Here is a 14,599-nt window from a genome sequence, read left to right on the forward strand (position 1 = left end):
CCCCGGCCGCGACCCCGCCGGAGACGCGCGTCCCGCGCGCCCTGCGCGCCCCGGGGCGGCGGCACCGCGGGCGGCGGCGGGCTCGGGCCCCCAGACCCCGCGCCCCGAGCCCGCCGCGCGCTGCGCGGCTGCGGGGACCGCCGTGGGGTCCCGCCGGCGGCTGGAGTCGGGGCCGGGGTCGGGGTGCCAGGTGGAGGCTGTGCTTAGTTAGAGGGGGACCGGCCGCGCGTGGAGGCCGGCGGAGGCGGGGCTGCCAGCGGGGTCCCGTTGAAGTTGTCACTCGCGGGGAGCAAGGAGTCTGCCCCCCAGGGCCGCCCCTCGCCGCCCCCCGACCCCCCCCCACGCCGTCCCGGGTGTTGGGGGGCGAGCAAGCTCCGGCTGTCCCCGCCGCGCCGTGCCGCGGGCAGGTGGGCGCGCGGGGCAGACCTACGGCGCGAGGTGCGTCCGCACCGACCCCGGCGGTCTCCGCTCGAGAGGCGACGGGGGGGAGGGACAGGACGGGACTTGGGGTCGGGGGACAGACAAGCTGGCGAGCGCTGTTCTGCGGGGACAGCAGCGGCTGCTGGGGAGGAATAATCGGTGTTTCCTCCTAGGCGAAAATAGCGGGTCGGGAAAATGGGCGAAGGATGGGAAGGAGCCGGCTGATTGCCCCCCTCCTCCCGGGCAGGGATTGCAGGGGTCGGGGGCTGTGGCCAGCGGCGCGCATTCCGAGCTCCGCTGTCCCTGCCCCCCTCCCCCTGCCCTCCTCTCTTTTTGCATCAGTGCAGGAAATGTTCCACTGACCTACATATTTTTCCAAACATACGTGACCTTTTTTTTTTTTCCCCTCTGTGGGAGGAGACAGGCGAGAATCCAAGAAAAGGAGAAGCTGGAGCGGTGCGCCGGCGAAAACAGGGAGGCTTTTACCAGGGCTCGCCTAACACCCAGCAGAGGCAGAGGCCCCTAAATGGTCCCCTGGAGCCAGGTGCTGCGTCCGGTCCTCTTTGGAACTCCCAGGCTGAGTCGTGTGAGAGGCAGAGACCATGGGCCCTGCGGAGGCCCGAAGCGGTGGCGGGTTTCCCCTAGACTCGCAGACCCCTCTGCATCCGGCTGGCGGCGATCGCCGCGTGCAGGCGTCTTGGGGAGAAACGCCGAGGAGGGGACAGGTCCCAATCCCCAGGGAGGTCAGCCCTGCCCTGACTCCACGTAGGTCCGGTGCCTGGAGCCGCGCTCTGCTCCAAGCTGTATTTTTCGACGCCCTGGGCTCCATGCACATTCCTGCAAGTAGCCCTAGAAAGGAGCGCGCCCCCGCGGGTCTTTTTCTAACCTACGCCAGTCTCCTAAGGTCTTTCCCCTGAGCACTGGCCCCAGACAGTGGTCTGGGGGTCGCCCTCGGTTCCGGGGCCCTGGATTTATCCTTTCCCCCTCCCTCTCCCGCGCAGACCCGACCAGCAGCGCCTTATTTGGGCATGCAACCCCACACCGTCAATTAGATCAAAACCCTCACACAGAGCTCCTTTTTCCCCCCTGTAAAGTAGGTCATTCTCTTTATTTCCCACTTGTATTATTTTTGTCTAATTCTCCTCCTGAAAAATAATCAGCTGGAGGAGCATTGAGCATCCTAACAGAAGCTATTATTCTTAGGCTTGCTTATGACTTGGAGGGCTTTTCAAGAAGGAGGGGGAGGCATTTGGCACTATTATAGTTTTTGAAGTCACTCCCTTCCAGAATTTTTTTTGAAATTTATTTTATTTTGCTTTGGTTTTTATACCCTCGCCTCTTGCTTCAGGCAAGTAGATTTCACCCTGCCCTCAAAGAGTGACTGTGACTAATATCTACTAAAGAATAAAGTTGTATGCTTTTAACCGGATTTAATGTAGAATTGAAAGCCACCTCCCTTCCTTTCTTGCTTTGAAAGATTTTCCAGCTCCTACCTCCTCCCATTTAGGAACTAGTTGGACAATCCTTAAATGATCATTTTGGAAACGGAAGTGACCTGCAGTAATAAGACAGCAAATCTTTCTACAGTGCAACAAGTGTTTATACCTGTTGCCCAGTAGGATAGCCTACTAAATGTGTGAATTCTGCTTTTCAATCTTGGAAATCATGTATAGGTGGTTGTAATTTTCCCAGGTGCTATCCCATCTCCTAGTGTTAATCTTGCTGGGGTAGGACACTTCTCTGACCATAGGAGTGATGGAGTCTGCAGCACAAACCCCAATCAGGACTAGAGCAGAATAGGCCCCCCGCCAGAAGAATGTGCCTTTCTCCAAATGTAGAGGAGAGTTGAAGAGGAAATTTCATTGTATGCACTTGACAGTTAAATTACTTTTGCTGGCATTTGTTGAAGGCTTGTCTTGAATCAGGCTGGGCTTGACCTGTGAGGGAGTAAGAGAAATCATACAGGTTTCTGCCTTTTCTGTCCAAGAGAGTTTACACTGTAAAGGCAGAGCCAAAGAAGAGCCCAAAGAGGGCTAGCACCAGAAGAAAAAAATGCCACATGACTTCAAAGGAAGGAATCAAGATGGGCTTCTTGGAGGAGGTAGCATTGGTACTAGAAATTTTCATCAACCAGATAACAAAGCCAGACTAGATCATGGTGTATGCATTTTTTCATAATGTGCTACATGGAGCAAAAAGACAATTTTAGAACTGCATTGCCAAATTAAGGAAGTTCTCAGGTCTCACATGGTTCGTCTTTTTTTTGAAAAATGTGATTTATTGATCGGGTATCCAGGACTCCCAGATCTTTTTCAAAGAATCAAAATTATGGATGGGAGGGTCAGAATTTTTAATGGTAGTCAATTATATCAACCTTTGAAGATATCAGTGAAATGATTTGACCTTTGTAGTCTAATTGGATATTCTTTTCCATCCTAAAAGTTGAGTCTGTGGCATAAGCTAATTAAAAATATCCAATAAAGATCTCAAAATATGTATTGGGTGTGTATACAAAATATGTATAGATATCCAGATGTGGGGCCACTTCTAGGCAAGAATGGGTGTGGGGCTACTGCAGTACTTAGCCCAGGGTTTGGGACATAGAGTTAGAAAATTAAAAACAAACTTTAATGTGAACAACATTAGGGTTCTATGCTGGATGATGATATCATCGGAGTTTTTCTGACTAATCATTTGAGAACAGTGTCTCTTTTAAAAATATAAATGTCCAGAAGTCCAATTTGTAGGTTCTTACTGCAAGTAGCAAAATTTAAAACAAAACAACATGAATCATTGAGTAAGAACTTTATACTTGGGAAGAAAACACTGCAATAAAGGAAAAGGGAAAGTTGGGTCAGTGAAAGGATGAGAAGGCTTCAGAACCTGAACTGGAGACTGAATGACTCAGAGAGCAGGGCTTATGAGCGCCTATAGAAAAAAGATTCCACATTGTTCACACTGCATTTGAGAATACCAAGGTCAGTATTTGAATGTTTTGGTTTTGGAGGGGCTCATTGCATTAGAAAAGTGCAAAATGATGATTTGTAAACTGCAGCGGGCTCCTGTGGACCTGAGGATGCTACCAGGAGAAAATTCAGGTCTTGTGCAGCCTACCTGGTAGAGCTGAGATTTGACTTTGATTTGTGAAGGAAGCTTTCCTTACAAAGCTGGTAAGAAGGTCCAGGGGGAAATCTGGGATGGAGGAATCTGGAGGTGACAAAGCCCCAAAGCCTCAACTAATTCCCACCAGTGCTTCCAAGGACCTTAGGAGGAAAGGGTACATGTGTTGAGGATGCACAAAAACACACAACCCACATACACCCATCTAAAAGAGGTGATAAGACTGTTGATAATGTAGACACTGGAGAATAATCTATCTTTATTATTGTCCCCCAAGGAAGTCTCTTCATATACATTTTCCCTAATAATAAAGTTTGATTTTAGGCCCCATTTATTTCTCTTCTATAAGGATTAAAACATATTCTTGGACCTCCCCTGGTGGCACAGAGGTTGAGCGCTGGGCTGTGAAGCTGCCCGCAGCCTCTGCAGCATCGGTTCGATCCCCGGCCGCCAGCGAGGGTCCCACATGGCATGCAGACCTCTCCTGCCGCCTGCTGCTAGCCTCAGCAGTGTACTTTGTCACTCTGCCTGTTCTCTCCACTCTGGCTCTGGTGAATTCTCTCACCCTCCTGCGCTTCTGACTATACCCAGTGCTTGTATAAATAAATAAATAAATCTTAAAAAAAAAATCTACCCAAGAAATATTCTTAATTTTTTAGAGCAGTTTTAGGTTCGCAACCAAATTTAGTGGTAAGTAACTAGTTCACATATATTCCCTGTCTTCCTCCCTGGAAACTCCCCACTATCAATATCCCCCAGCAAAATGGAACATTTGATGCAATCAGTGAATCTACACTAACAAGTCATTATCACCCTAATTCTGTTGTTTACATTAGGATTTATTCAATAGATTTTGGGAAATGTATAATGACATGTCTCCATACTGTGGTATCAAACAGAGTAGTTTCACTGTCCTAAAAATCCTCAGTGCTCCAGCTATTCATCCCTCCCTCTCCACTAAATCCTGGTAATCACTGATCTTTTTACTCTCTCCCTAGTTTTGCCTTTTCCAGAATGTCATATAATTGGAACCACACAGTATGTAGCCTTTCAGATTGGCTTCTTTCACTTTGTAAAATGCATTTAAGTTTCCTCCATGTCTTTTCATAGTTTGATAACTCATTTCTTTTCAGCACTGAATTCCATTATTTGGAGGATAAGAGGATTTTTTAAATGGTATTTTAGTAAATAATGTTTGCAGTAATAAAAGGTAATATTTAATATTTAATGTTTCAGGTATTTAGATTACCTCATTTCATCTTCATAAAGCCCTATAAAAAAGTGATTTATGATTTCCAGGTAACAGATAAGGATTCCGACTTAGAGAAGCTCAAGGTGCCCTCGGTCACTTGGCAAATACGTGGCAGAGCAGGATTTGATGCTGGCTTGATGACTGCTGAGCCCATGAATTCTCCACTAAGTTGAGTCAGGTTCCAACACAAAGATATTCGTGGCATCGTTCACTTTCCATTAGATCTTGCTGGATAATGAGCCTCCGCCAAGGCAGGCATGTGCTGTACGTTGCTGCACATTTCTTGTCTCCATTTTCTCTTGTTCTCCCCTCAGTACATCAGTTATTAATATCTTGACTCCATTCTTGAAGTGGCTATCTTCCAAGTGCTAGAAATGGGTTCCAGGATGGAGAATTGGGTTTGGCAAAAGAGCAACACTTGGCCCTGATCATTCATAGAAGGAAATAAAGGCAGTGGGTCAGTAAATGTTTGTTGGCATATTGGCATCTAGCCAAGGGCACTATTTGGACTTTGGTGATCACTTGGATGGGAGTGTCCCTTTATAAACATACGTGATCTTCAAACCACCTCTAAATTGCAGGTTGGCAGAAGATGCCAATTTCTCGCTAGAAAGGGAAAGTTTGGGTGTCAGCCAAGCCTCCATCTCTTGGCCCTTGAGGGCAGGACCAGTGCAGGCCAATGCAGGGAGTCAGCTTTGCCCAGTTTTCCCTCTGGCCATTTCCTAGTTAGTGTAATGGCCAGGGGAAGTAGCTTTTCTACAGAAGTGTTTTCTTGCTGAAATGCTCGTATAGAATGTGATTGCTCCAGAGAAGCATTTAACCTACCCCACCTTAAACTAACAACCATCACGGGTGAGCCTCTGGAATGTAGGAGGAACACAGGCTTCAAAACATATAAAAAATAGAATGGAAGAAAAGTCTTTTGTCTACAGGGTGCTGGGAGCTAGAGGAAGGAAGGTTCGAGGGAAGCAAATGTGGGTGAACTGTAAATGTGCCAGAAGGATGGGAGGTGTTTTCAGCTCCTGCAATTAGCTGAGAGGATTTCAGATGTAATTGTAGAGTTAGAGCAAAAGCACATACAGCGTAGAAGCAATCACTTCAATTTGGTAAGGCGTTTGCAACTTGACTGCATTCATGAAGGCACAGGCAAGCTGCTGAGCCTCCTCCAGCTCTTCCACAGTGCAAGGAAGTACCCTTTGGGCACTGGGCAGCATGATGGCCATGTTGACACCGAAGTGGCCATTGTCTTTAACTGTTCTCAGCTCATGTCCTATGTAACTCAATGAAAAAAGAGATTATTTACTGTGTTTACATGTGTCTGTGAGAGCACATGGATCCTAAATGGACATTTTCGGCGAGTTTCCCAGCATGGTTTCCATTTTTGTCTCATTTTTAAATTCTGTAACTTCCACGCAAAGCTGTTTGACTAGTTAAGTTTCTACACTAAGAAATGCATAATATGCCATGTACTTCGCCCAGGAAGAACACTTAGTGATATGAAATTCATTACACATAGTTCACTTGAAGTGAAAAGCTAATTATAGAAAAATGTTCTCCATGGAGCTATTTATAGCCCCTCCCAACTAAGCAGCCGACTACGCATTTCCTGTATGGGCAAGCATTATTTTATCAGTATGCTTTGTTGCAAGGTTTTGGTGAGAAAGAAGCTTTTCTCAATGGCCTCCAACTAACACTCGCATTGACAGTGAACATGATTCTGAAATAAAGATGACCTCACCGATGTTCATAATGCACTGGTGCTATTACATGTCACCACAGATTGTTTCCTTTCACTGCCAATGAGGCCTCAAATGAAAGAAACTTTCATCATGGCAGCTGGACTTGACTGTATGTTTATATCCCAGAAACTGATAAAGTCACTTTTCCTCTGTACGGTCTTAGAGATGTCCACATGGTGCAGAGTATCTATTCTAGGATTGATTGAATAATAGGATCTGGACTTTAAAGAGTTTTCACTTGCGAGTTTAGGATGCCAATAGGTGGCATTTTTTTCCTTTACCCTTAAAATTCAGACCAGTGGTTCTTAGAATGTTCCTAGGACCAACAACATCAGTATCACTGGAAACTTATTAGAAATGCAAAATCTCAAGCCCCACCCAGATCTGCTAAATCCAGAAACCCTGGAGATGAAGCCCAGCAATCTGTTTTAACGAGGCTTTCAGGGGATCTTAGTGTGTGTAGAATTTGAGTACCATGATGTAGACCACTGGTGATGATGCAAGCAAGGGAATGTTCAAATCTCATTAAGTCTGAGCTAATTTTTTTGTGCTTCCTATGCAAAGCCCTGGACTATGAGCATTCATGCACTAAACTACTTAATCTTTACAACCATCCTTAGAGGGCAGTTTTCTTATTATCCCTTTAGAAATGAGGGCCTAGAGAGATAATGAATGTTACCCTTGCACAGGGAGCAAAGTGAAGATGAAGACATGGGTCCCACTGCTGCCCAAACCTATGCTTGACCACCCTCTGCTTATGCCAGCTTGTTGGTACACTCAGCCAAGTGGCTGATAATTACTTTAATAAATGTAATAATTTCCCTTCCTCAATTCTTCTCTCCATTTCTCTTTCAGTGTTTTCTTTAAAAACAGTTTCTTCTGAAAGTTTATCTTTCAGACATTTCATTTCTCTCTTGCTTTCACTCTATCTCACTACTTTCCATGCTCCATGGACATGAACTGCTTTGAAATGTTATCATCCTATCTTTTACCTTGTTCTGATTTAGTTCTTCCTCAGAATCCAGTGTGGTCAAGTCTAAATCAGATGCTGGGTCTAGGTCTGTGACTTTAGGCTATGTGGAAATCCAGGTGACTTGACTGTGACCTTCAAATAAGGGAAGCTGGCAGTGAAGGATATTAAGGTAAAAAGGCATATTCTCAAGGGGGATTATTGATCATGGTGCCTGCCACTGTATACTAGGTGGGTTTGGTAGCCTTGTTTAAGCTCAGGGGGAGCTGGTAGTCTAAGGGAAATGACATTCACCTGAGTGGCCATGTAAGAAGTAAATATTGTATTTAAATTAATATTAACATAAAAAATGCTAGAATGGCACATGGATGGCAAGTATAAAACATTAAGAAAATAGAATTAAGAAATTAGAAATAAGCCCTCATGCTTATGATCAATTAATTTTGACTAGGGAGCTAGTAAAGCTCAATGGGGAAAAAATAATTTTTTCAGCACAAATCAGGTTGGACCCTTACCTCAAATTCTATAAAAATAATTAACTTAAACTTTATCAAATGCATAAATATAAGGAAAGAAATAAAACTCTTAGAAGAAAACATTAGAGCAAATGTTCATGACCTTGGATTTGGCAAAGGATTCTTAGATATGACACAAAAAGCACAAGCAAAGGAGAAAAAACAGATGAATTGGACAGATGAATTTTGCTTCATCAAAAGCCAAAATTTGTAATGATTACTATCAAGAAAGTAAAAAGACAACCCATAGAATGGGAGAAAATATTTACAAATTATCTTGAGGGACTTGTATCGAGATCAGATAGAGAACTCTTACAATTCAATAATAAAAGACGGATAATCCAATTTTTAAAAATGGACAAATGAGTTAAATAGATTTTTCTCCAAAGAAGATATCTGTGTAGCCAATAAACACATGAAAAAATACTCAATATCATAAGTCACCAAGGAATTGTGAACTAAAGCCATATTGAGATGCTATTTCATATGCACTAGTTGGGTATTATTTAAAAACAAAACAACAGCAAAAAAAGAAAGAGCAAGTTTTAGTGAGAAGGTGGAGAAGTTTGAACATGTTTACACTGTTGGTAGGAATGTTAAATGTCGCAGTCACTTTGGAAAGCAGACCAGCAGTTCCTAAAAAAATAAACATGGAGCTACCATTTGACACAGCAATTCCACTCCTAAGTATATACTCAAGAACAATAAAAAGAGGGCCTCCCTGGTGGTGCAAGGGGTTAAGACACAACCTATGAAGCTATCTGCAGCCACTGCAGCACGAGTTTGAGCCCCACTCATGTTGCTACCCACATGGCGCAGCAGACCTCTCCTGACTCAAGCCCCCTGCTCCCCTTAGCAGTGTATTTCAGTCAATCTGCCTGTTCTGTTCCCCACTCTGTCTCTGGTGAATCCTCTCACCCCCCACACCTCTGGCCAGTACCCCAGTTCTTGTATGCCTAAATAAATAAATCTTTTAAAAAAGAATAATAAAAATAAGCATTGCATAAAAACTTGTACATGAATATTCATAGTTGCAATATTCAAAATAGCCCCAAACTGAAAACAATCCAACTGTCCATCAAGTGATGAATGGACTATATGTATCAGTATCAGTATCAGTACTGATCAGTAGTATATCTACACAAGGGAATATTTAGCATTAATGACACATGTTGCAACATGGTTTAACTTTGAAAACATGCTAAGTGAAAGGAAGCAAGCAGTTTCAAAAGGTGAATAACTGGGATTTCATTTATTTGAAGGTCCAGAACAAGGAAATCTATAAAGATAGAAAGTAGAGGGCCTCCCTGGTGGCGCAAGGGGTTGAGACACAGCACTGTGAAGCTGTCCGCAGCCACTGCAGCACAAATTCGATCCTCAACCAGGGAGGTGACCCACATGGCGCAGCAGACCTCTCCTGTCTCGCCCGCTTCTCCCCTCAGCAATGTATTTCAGTTAGTCGCCTGTTCTATTCCCCACTCTCTCTGGATCCTCTCACCTCCCCCGTACCTCTGGCCTGTACCCCAGTTCTTGTATGCATAAATAAATAAATCTTAAAAAAAAGAAAGTAGATTGTATTTACTACTACTGGAGGCATATTATGATGGGTAAAGTGCATGTGGATTTTAGATAAAGGGTATGTGGCTATACTAAAATTGACTGTGGTGATGATTGCATAACTGTGAATACACTAAAAGCCATTGGATTATACACTAGAAAGAGATTATCAGTAGTATGTGAGTTATGCCTGAATAAAACTGCTAACAAAAAAAAATAAGGAAAAAATTATTAAGGGTATTATATCTGCTCAATTCTTCCTTCTTGAAGCCTCATTCATTCATTCAGCATCATGCTTCCTTAATGCAAGACCCTGACCTGTGCTCTCCTCCTCACATGCCCCCCTCCCTTCTTCTTCACTCTGGCTGCCCCGTAGGTGAGCAGGTTCCCGATTCATTCTTCAACCTCTTGCTCTTTCCTTCTTTCTTGTGAAAATCCAGTCCTGGTTCTTATTCCAAAGTCTTGCAAATCTTTAGCTGGTTCTGACAGCTTCTGCCAGCTCTACTCCCACATTCCCAAATGCCTGCTGATATTTCCATTTACATGTTTCCAACCGAGCTTGTCTAAAACTAATTTGATTTCTCCTTTTCCCTTTTCTCCCTACGTCAGTTCATCCTTCCAAATTCCCTTCTCTTTTAATGATGCTGCATTTCTTCTGGTTATCTGAACTTGAAAGTCAAACTGACCTTTAAATGCTCTCTTGTCATCTCTGGTCATCCAGTTACTAAATATTTACAGAGCTTTGCTTCCAGTGTTGCTTTCACAAATCTCTTCCTTCACATTCCTATTGTCTCTCCTGTAATTTAGCCCCGATTAGGAATGTCTACCAGTCTTCTATCTGGCCACAAGTAACTACAGAATAGAGTTGTGGAAAAAAAAGGTAGTAGAGTTATATAGCCTGAGGAATGGCTTCAAAACTCCCTGCTATGAATTCTATGCAGGAGATTTCACAAGAGAGTTGCACACAGATGATAAAGCCCATGGGCCTAGAAAGAAGCCATTAATTAATGAAGCAGGCCATCTCAGGAAAATTAAATCACATGCCTAAGACTGTGTCTATGGAGAGCCCATTGACTGCCTATTCTTGAGCCAGTGTTCACTGTTACAGCCAGACCGGAGGTCGATGTGCTGAAATATTTCCATGCTACTTGGTAAACAGCCATTGTCCTGAGTCCTATGTCTGCCTGCACCTCCCCTGAGACCACCCACCGCATCAAGATTAGAGATCTAAGGTCCCATTGGTGGCTGCACCGATTCATGGCTAAAACTCCTTAACCAACCTGGTCTTGCCTGCTGCGCTCTTCCAGTGGCAACAAAACCAAGTCCACATGCCTTGGCATCCCCAGGGTCCATCTCAATGAAGCCATTACCTAGCTTTCTAGACCCTTCCATTTTTCCCTAGAGTGCATTCCCTGTGCGTGGCCTGTGCTAAGAAGTCTCTGCTTTTGCCTTTCTCTCCCATCTCTGCTGAAATTCTTCCTGTCCCTCTAAGTCTTGCTCATGTGCTTCTACTTCCAAGAAGTTGTCCCTGAGTCCTTCTGCCCCAGTGACCTTCCTTTTATGTATGTGTGTATATATTTGAATATGTTGTTACTTCACTGTGTTAAAGTTGCCTTATCACTTAAGGTTACTTTGGATGTAGAAACCAAGCAACTCTGGTTCTACTTACTGACCTTGGGTCTCCCCTCTCTCTACCATGCAGCCTCATGGATGGGCCAATGACTCCCAGGTGGGTGTCTTCAGCCTTTTATACCCCATTTGCCTACTTGGCAAAGGAAACTTCCTGAATCTTAACTTAGGCAGTGGGAGAGAATGGCATTCAGCATATGCAAAATTCACAGCCTTTCCCTGCACCTCAAACTTAAATATCTTATCTTAAATTAAACCTCATGTGCTTTGGGTTGTAAACTGTACAGTGTCTGAGAGTGAAACATTTTATTTAACAGCTTCTCTCTCTCTTTTTTTTTTTTTTAAAGTAGTGACTGTTCTAGCTTTCCTGAGTTGGTTAGCAGAAAGAATGTTTTATATATAAATCAGTGTCCTGTTGGAAGAAGAGGGAGGAGAAGTCACAGTTCCCTCTCAGGGGTTTCCAAGTGGACCAGAGCTCACCTCTTAAATCCCGGCCACCAAGCTGCAGATTAAAGTTCATTCCATTCCAGTCACCTCTTCCAGCATTCTCAGGATAAGAAGTGTTCTTGCTGCACTTCCTTTCTGTGACACAGCACCGTGACCTTGGGTACAACACACATGGTTATTTGGTTGTATGAAGGACACCTAGATATCATTTTAAGAACTTTTGAGTTCTTCCTGTGTCCAGGAGTTACATGCATTCTCACCTACCTCCCGAGGTAGGTATTTTCCTTCTGCATTGATGGGAAACTGCAGCTCAGCAAGGCCACATGATACTCCCAAAGTCACCCCCCATGCAAAGTAGCTCAGAGGCGTCGTGAACAGTACTTAGCTTGTGCTGGGTTCCTACCCTGATTCCCTTTGGGATAGCTGCCCACCGCAGGCTGTGCAGTGACCACCTTCCTCTCTCTCTCCAGGTCTGGGTTGGGGGCTTGTCTCATCACCTACCTGAAGCTCCAGCCCATGAATACCCCACAGCATCTATCCAATTGTTTGTTGCGGGGGTGGGGTCGGGTGGGTGGGTGTTGGCCTTTTTAAGAGAGGCTGTATTCCAACCATATCCTCTTCATGTCTGGTTCACACAGGTCTCTGCTGGAGTCATTTCATATCTTAGCAGCTGTCCAGGTTCAGATTTGCTAATGCTAGGATTTGGAGAGAGGCAGACCATGAACTTTCAGAAATTCCGTTGAAGGGAAGTGAAAGAATGTAGATGTCTCTGAGGCAACATTTAAATCCTGCTTGTATTACTGAGCAAAAGAAAGCAAGTGAGAGGGAGGGAGGGTGAAGGGGTACAAGAGGCCTCTTGAGGCATTTCAGGTCAGCTTTAAAAGCAGGCACTGGTATCAGCGAGGATGCATTTGCCACCATGAGTCTGCGTAGACACATACAATGGCAACGCCTGTTTTGGCATCACCTCACCAACTCAGGGCCTGTAGTCATATAGACTGCTGATGGAGTAAAAACTCTCTTGAACTATGTGGGATGATGCAGATGGTAGAAAGTGGGTACATTTGCAGTGGGATTCGGGGTGTGTATGAGTGTGTAATATGTTGCAGGAGGGAATGTGTGTGGCTCCTGGCAGGATCAGGAGCAGATTAATATGATTTCAGCATCTACTGTCACCATATCACCATTTAGTACCTGCCTCACTTGGGCAGATTACTGAAGTTCTATTGAGTCCATAAAAGAGAGAGATGGGAAAGTTCCCTCTTTATCCTCTGTGCGAGGGTGGCCTCTTTGGCTCAGTATTGAAGCTTCTGGCTTCCTACATTATACCACTACCCTCTCAGTTAGGAAAGGGAATGAAGTGGGGGTCAGTGATGCAGCTTCAAGATCCTCCACCACCAGAATCCAAATGCAAAGGGCTTCAGGCCATTGCACATTTTTTTTCATCATGGTAAAGTACGCATAACATAAAATGTGCCATTTTAACCACTTTTAAGTTTACAGTTCAGTGACAGTAAATGCACATTGTTGTGCACCATCCATCTCCCGAACTCTTTTATCTTCTCAAACTGAAACTCGCCCCCATTAAATACAACAACTCCCACTCCCCCTCCCCCTGCTCCTGGAAACCACCATTCTACTTTCTGTCTCTATGAATCTTGCAGTTCTTGGTTTCCCATACAGATAAAAATCATACAGTAGTTGTCCTTCTGTGATGGACACTTAACATGCTTGATGGACACTTGCTTCACAAGGGTCATCCATGTTGTGACTTGGGCTAGAATTTCCAAGGCTGGATAATATTCCATTGAATGGATTTACCACATTTTATTATCTGTTTATCCATCTATGGACATTCGTGCTACTTCTACCTTTTGGCTATTGTGAACAATACTGCTATGAGTGTGGGTATACAAATATCTAGTCAAAGATCTTGCTTTCAATACTTTTGGGTATGTACCCAAAAGTGGAATTGATGGATCTTATGGTCATTTTATGGTTAAATTTTTGGAGGAAACCCATCTGTTTCTCAGAGCAGCTGCATCATTTTACATTCCTACCAGTCATGCTCAAGAGTTCCAATTTATCCACATCCTCACCAACACTTATTATTTGCTGTTTTTTTTTCATAATAATCATCACAATGGATGTTATTATACACATTTTAAAATGCTATCTGAACACCTTCTCTTATACTCCTTGATTTCTTGGGAAGTTTCCTTGGACTGCTGTGGGCTGAGAAATGGGAATTCCTCATCTGCTCAGAAGTGTCCAGATAGATGCGTCACTGCTATTTCATCGCTGAGGCACATTAGGTGACATGGTCTGACCTGAGGATGGGAGATGGTGCCAGTAAGGAAAAAAGCAGAATAGGGTAGATCATTCCTTCTGAGTAAGGTGACAGGAAGAGCTTTGAGAAGGGAATGACTCCCACTTCCTAGCCTAGAAGACAATGGTTTGTCCTATGCATGTCCCCATAACAATATGTATTTTCAAAGATTTTTGCCCTGGGTGTGGTATTGATACTGCACAAACAATAGCGAGCCTAATCCTTCATTGGGACATTGACATCTAGTGGTGGTTCTTTCCTTCCTTCCCTTCCACTCCCCTTTCCTCCCCATTTTTTTTTTAATGGATGTCAAAGTCTCACAGAGAGAAGCAAAAGGGCCAAAAAATGCCCCTTATTCAGAGAGTCCTTATGACCATGGTTAAGGAGTCACTGACCTAGAATGTCAGAAATCTGAGTGGGCTATGTGGAGGCTCCAGACTGTGGGATGATGCATTGAATGGTGGCCCAGCCACAACTGCTTTTGGCTCCAAACAGCCCCAAGATAGAACCCAGAGTTGGGACACTCAGCTCTAGGGCAGGACTTTGCCACTGCACATGAGTGATCTGCCGTCTGTTCTGAGTGACCAGCTATAGAAAATTTCCACGGAGAACTCTGCTGTG

This window comes from Talpa europaea (genome assembly GCF_964194135.1).
Source record: "Talpa europaea genome assembly, chromosome: 6".
In the NCBI taxonomy this organism is placed as follows: Eukaryota; Metazoa; Chordata; class Mammalia; order Eulipotyphla; family Talpidae; genus Talpa; species Talpa europaea.